This window comes from Oncorhynchus keta, chromosome 20, assembly GCF_023373465.1.
Source record: "Oncorhynchus keta strain PuntledgeMale-10-30-2019 chromosome 20, Oket_V2, whole genome shotgun sequence".
In the NCBI taxonomy this organism is placed as follows: Eukaryota; Metazoa; Chordata; class Actinopteri; order Salmoniformes; family Salmonidae; genus Oncorhynchus; species Oncorhynchus keta.
The window spans coordinates 12,670,217-12,676,330 of record NC_068440.1 but is presented as its reverse complement, the minus strand read 5'-3'; the positions used below and the strand labels follow the sequence as shown (position 1 = coordinate 12,676,330).

At 43.8% G+C, this 6,114-nt stretch overlaps 1 long non-coding RNA gene across 1 annotated transcript; it reads left to right on the top strand.

Annotated features, from left to right (window-relative positions):
• The first annotated feature begins 294 nt into the window (after window positions 1–294).
• On the top strand, window positions 295–5,543 carry LOC127909867 (uncharacterized). The gene is made up of 2 exons (XR_008072629.1): window positions 295–2,507; window positions 2,664–5,543. It is a non-coding gene; the product is annotated as an uncharacterized LOC127909867 (long non-coding RNA).
• Window positions 5,544–6,114: the final 571 nt, after the last annotated feature.

Sequence of the window (6,114 nt, the reverse complement as noted above, 5' to 3'; positions counted from 1 at the left end):
ATATTATGTTGTTCTTCTTTATTAATGTTCTATACTTTGTCATGTATTTGTATGTTTTAGGTGGACCCCAGGAAGAGTAGCTTCTGCATGCGCAGTAGTATAATGGGGATCCTTATAAACTAAACCAAAAAGACAGTGAATGTTCCTGATTGACAGTTTTGATTTAAATCTGCTTGAAAATCCATGACTAGACCTTAAAATGATTGTCAAACAATAATCAACAACGAATTTGACAGAGATTGAAGAATTTTGTAAAGAATCATGCGCAAATGTTGCTCAATTCAGGTGTCATTCAACGTCATTTCCGGTCACAACTTGCAGGCTTGTTTTCGAGTTGCTGTGCGTTTTGTTGCCAACCTATTTTGCGACCTGACAACTTTACGGTTTTCACTTTTTAATTACCGTTCATATATTTATTTATTTTTTCCTCAACTTTTTCACTCCGGACGCTTTATCTGGACACGATTCGTCAGGACCTCCAACAGCCGAAGCTAAGTAGTAACATTAACATGATGCCTTCTAATTGTAATCGCCTTACGGCGAGGATAGCTATGCTACAAGCCCAGCTTCAGACGCAATCGTTAGGCAAGGGTAATTTCAGTGTAGGAAAGGATGAAACCGCGTCTGTGCCACCAGTAAGTACAGATAGTAGTATAAATCCCCTGGCATAGTCCCCGCAGCCGGACAACTTTCTCACGGTTTCTGGAAGGAAATGCTGTAGGAAAGCTCAACCGGTGTCGCTCATTCAGCCGACAGAAACTTTCAACCGGTTTTCCCCATTAAGCAGGTCTTCTCTGGTCTACTCCTCCCGTTACGGGGTCTGAGACGCCGAAGCTTCCCACCATTAGCTCTGACAAATTGAAAACTCTGAAAAATCAGTTAACCCCCTAACTGAGGATCTCAATTTAATCTTGCGCAATACCCTAGATGCAGTTGCACCCCTAAAAACTAAAAACATTTATCATAAGAAACTAGCTCCCTGGTACACAGAAAATACCCGAGCTCTGCAGCAAGCTTCCAGAAAATTGGAACGGAAATGGCGCCACACCAAACTGGAAGTCTTCCGACTAGCTTGGAAAGACGGTACCGTGCAGTACCGAATAAGAACAATCCGAAATTCCTTTTTGATACTGTCGCAAAGCTAACTAAAAAGCAGCATTCCCCAAGAGAGGATGACTTTCACTTTAGCAGTGATAAATTCATGAACTTCTTTGAGGAAAATATTATGATTATTAGAAAGCAAATTACGGACTCCTCTTTAAACCTGCGTATTCCTCCAAACCTCAGTTGTCCTGAGTCTGCACAACTCTGCCAGGACCTAGGATAAAGAGAGACGCTCAAGTGTTTTAGTACTATATCTCTTGACACAATGATGAAAATAATCATGGCCTCTAAACCTTCAAGCTGCATACTGGACCCTATTCCAACTAAACTACTGAAAGAGCCTCTCTACACTGGCTTCCTGTCAAAGCAAGGGCTGATTTCAAGGTTTTACTGCTAACCTACAAAGCATTACATGGGCTTGCTCCTACCTATCTCTCTGATTTGGTCCTGCCGTACATACCTACACGTACGCTACGGTCACAAGACGCAGGCCTCCTAATTGTCCCTAGAATTTCTAAGCAAACAGCTGGAGGCAGGGCTTTCTCCTATAGAGCTCCATTTTTATGGAACGGTCTGCCTACCCATGTCAGAGACGCAAACTCGGTCTCAACCTTTAAGTCTTTACTGAAGACTCATCTCTTCAGTGGACGGAAAGGCTCTGGAGCAACGAACCGCCCTTGCTGTCTCTGCCTGGCCGGTTCCCCTCTTTCCACTGGGATTCTCTGCCTCTAACCCTATTACAGGGGCTGAGTCACTGGCTTACTGGGGCTCTCTCATGCCGTCCCTGCAGGGGGTGCGTCACCTGAGTGGGTTGATTCACTGTTGTGGTCATCCTGTCTGGGTTGGCGCCCCCCCCACCCCCTTTGGTTGTGCCGTGGCGGAGATCTTTGTGGGCTATACTCAGCCTTGTCTCAGGATGGTATGTTGGTGGTTGAAGATATCCCTCTAGTGGTGTGGGGGCTGTGCTTTGGCAAAGTGGGTGGGGTGTTATATCCTTCCTGTTTGGCCCTGTCCGGGGGTGTCCTCGGATGGGGCCACAGTGTCTCCTGTCCCCTCCTGTCTCAGCCTCCAGTATTTATGCTGCAGTAGTTTGTGTCGGGGGGCTAGGGTCAGTTTGTTATATCTGGAGTACTTCTCCTGTCCTATTCGGTGTCCTGTGTGAATCTAAGTGTGCGTTCTCTAATTCTCTCCTTCTTTATTTCTCTCTCTCGGAGGACCTGAGCCCTAGGACCATGCCCCAGGACTACCTGACAGGATGACTCCTTGCTGTCCCCAGTCCACCTGGCCATGCTGCTGCTCCAGTTTCAACTGACCTGAGCCCTAGGACCATGCCCCAGGACTACCTGACATGACTCCTTGCTGTCCCCAGTCCACCTGGCCATGCTGCTGCTCCAGTTTCAACTGTTCTGCCTTACTATTATTCGACCATGCTGGTCATTTATGAACATTTGAACATCTTGGCCATGTTCTGTTATAATCTCCACCCGGCACAGCCAGAAGAGGACTGGCCACCCCACATATGCTCTCTCTAATTCTCTCTTTCTTTCTCTCTCTCGGAGGACCTGAGCCCTAGGACCGTGCCCCAGGACTACCTGACATGACGACTCCTTGCTGTCCCCGGTCCACCTGACTGTGCTGCTGCTCCAGTTTCAACTGTTCTGCCTTGTTATTATTCGACCATGCTGGTCATTTATGAACATTTGAACATCTTGGCCATGTTCTGTTATAATCTCCACCCGGCACAGCCAGAAAAGGACTGGCCACCCCACATAGCCTGGTTCCTCTCTAGGTTTCTTCCTAGGTTTTGGCCTTTCTAGGGAGTTTTTCCTAGCCACCGTGCTTCTACACCTACATTGCTTGCTGTTTGGGGTTTTAGGCTGGGTTTCTGTACAGCACTTTGAGATATCAGCTGATGTACGAAGGGCTATATAAATACATTTGATTTGATTTGGAAACCTGTTAGACTACCCAAGACTCGCAGCTTTAATCGCTTCTGCCAAAGGTGATTCTAATATATTGACACAGGGTTGTTGAATACTTATGTAATCAAGATATATTTGTTTTTCTTTCATATTTTTTTTTTTATTATAATTTTTTTTACAAATGTTAGAATTTTTCTCCCACTTTGACCATGTAGAGTATTTTGGTAGATATTTGACATAAAAATCCAATCAAATCCATTTTAATCCCAATATGTAACACAACAAAATGTGGAAAAAGTCAAGGGGTGCTAATACTTTATGAAGGCACTATATGTTTCCACGCTATGAGGTTGGAATGCAATTTTTTTTTAATCTAGCTTAAACTGACACTTTTTGATGGGGATTTTTTGTAATGTAACATTTACACACTGGTTGACTAAAGGGGTTAACTATTTAGCAGTTTCATAGCTTGGGGTTGGAAGCTGTTCAGGGCCGGTTGGTTCCAGACTCGGGGCATCGGTACCGCTTGCCGTCAGGTAGAAGTGAAAATAGTCCATAACTTTGGTGGCTGGAGTCTTTGACAATTTTTATGGCCTTCCCCTGTTCTTACATCTACTTTTATAGAAGGGAGGGGAGAGGAGATTAGCAGCGTCATCGTTACTGGCTTACCATCAGGGCGTTTGTTACACGCAGCGGCCGCCGCCGCCGCTACTGCCGATTGCTACTACTGCCGATTGCTACTACTGCCGATTGCTACTACTGCCGATTGCTACTACTGCCCATGCTACTACTGCTACCTCTCTATGCTACACGTACATACACAGATACATAGACGTTACCTCTGAACGGGACGGACTGTCTGCTCCTTCGGACACTTCGGCCCATCCGGTACGTTTGGCTGGCCTCCCCGTGTGATTGCACCAAGGTCTTGCACTGAGTTCTTGTGGACAAGTGGTGCCAGGGTCACTCTGACCCTGCCCAGACAGAGGGGAACAACTCGTAACACAGGGCCAGGGTCACTCTGACCCAGCCCAGACAGTGGTAGGAGGGTTACAACATACACCTTGCTAACGCTGCCAGGGTCACTCTGACCCCAGCGTCCGGGACAGAGGGGAACAACTCATAACACAGGGCCCACACGGGGCCCAACGTACTGCCCTGACCCGGCCCAGACAGGGGTAGGAGGGTTACAACATACACCTTGCTAACGCTGTCAGGGTCACTCTGACCCACACAGACACGGGGGATCAACTCGTAACGCTGCCCGGGGTCACTCTGACGTCACTATGACCCCACCCACACAGGGGTAGGAGGGTTACAACATACACCTTGCTGTTTGACTAGTATCCACCAGGTGGTAGTGAGGGTCACCATGACCCGGCCCAGACAGGGGTTGGAGGGTTACAACATACACCTTGCTAACGCTGCCAGGGTCACTCTGACCCACAAAGACACGGGGAATCAACTCGTAACGCTGCCCGGGGTCACTCTGACCTGCCGAGACAACGGGAGGGTTAAAATAGTGAACAGTTATAATCGTAGTGTTATGTGGCCGTCACTATGTTATGTGGTCGTCCTAGTATATAATGTGGTCGTCACTATAAGTGAACGACTACACAATATTTAGGAGGATGACAAAGGATTATCAAATTCAATTAGTAAAAAGCCAAAAGCAATGATTGCGATCCACTTCCTTTTGTACACCATGCCATACTCCAGACTGAGCATGTGCAGGATAGGTACTGAAAGTGTATTGGACACTCTTTAACTGTCTTTCGCGATTTAAATAATACAATTACATTGATTCTAGTAATGTCATGGAAGTAATACTGACATGTGACTATATTATCTAAGTATAATGCAACTGGTTGAATTAAAATGTAAAAAGTGTGTTTATTTCGTAATTGCAACATATACATATTATTTAATATTAAACCCGATCGAACTTGTTTTGCATCAACTGAAAACATTAGTCCGTAACTCTGCCAAGCCTACAAGCAAAGATGAACTGGTGAAGGCCATCAAGATGTTTTGGCTTGAGAAATTGACAATACAACAATGCAACAAATACATTGATCATCTCAGCAAGGTTTTACCCATGGTCATAGAGCTGGGGGGGAAGAGCAACTAAAATGTAGTTTAAATAAACATATGCATTTTGAAAGTATTTTTTCTCGTTATTTTATTAACAAAACATAAAGCTGTAGATGAAGAAATACTGTACAGCATATGCTTTATCCCACATTTTGTGGTTGCATGAGGTTTTGAGTTAGAAATGTAACACTTTAGAGTACTTAAGCATCGAATACATTGCAAGTTGGGGGGATTTTCACACCTACAGTACAGTAGCTGGGCTATGGAGAGTCTATTATCCTACTAATAGGAAACATTGTTTGCATGATGGGCTACACCTGCTAAAACACTACAGTACACTTGTGAAAAACAGATGTTCGAAAACATGTTTTCAAAATGCCTCCAGCTGTCCATCACTACTGTAAATAAAAACACAGAATCTTGTTTACGTTCTTTATTTTAACCACAATGTCACAAATCATTTGTATCTACCTTTCCAGTGACTTTTAGAGTTTGGGATTTACAAATGTGCGCTTTTCACATCATTTTTCAGTCTGTAATATAATTAACGCTTTTAAATATTTATGATGCAGGGTTAATAATAATAATAACAATAATAAATGTTTTATTATCCAAATGTTTGAAGTGTTTGTGGGTGACGGAGAGAAAAAATGTTGAGTCTTGCGGACTCAAAAGCATAAGCAGTGCTCTAACTTTGTTTGAGGGCATGAGGTGGACAGACTATCAGACAAATGTTGGAACTTATTTATTTTGATCCAAAGCCATGAATGAGCAATCAACTTGTGCAAGTTGATTATTTAGCAGACATCACATCAAGTACTATATTGGGTGTCTGCCTAAATTGTAACATAGTAACTACATAGTAATTACTTCAGTTATTCACAATGCGTTTCACTTTACATTTTTAAGTTGTTTGTTTCTGTGTAAAAACATTGTAGTTACAATACTGAAATTGTGATATACTCTGCAAAATGTTTAATAATATTGAAAGTAT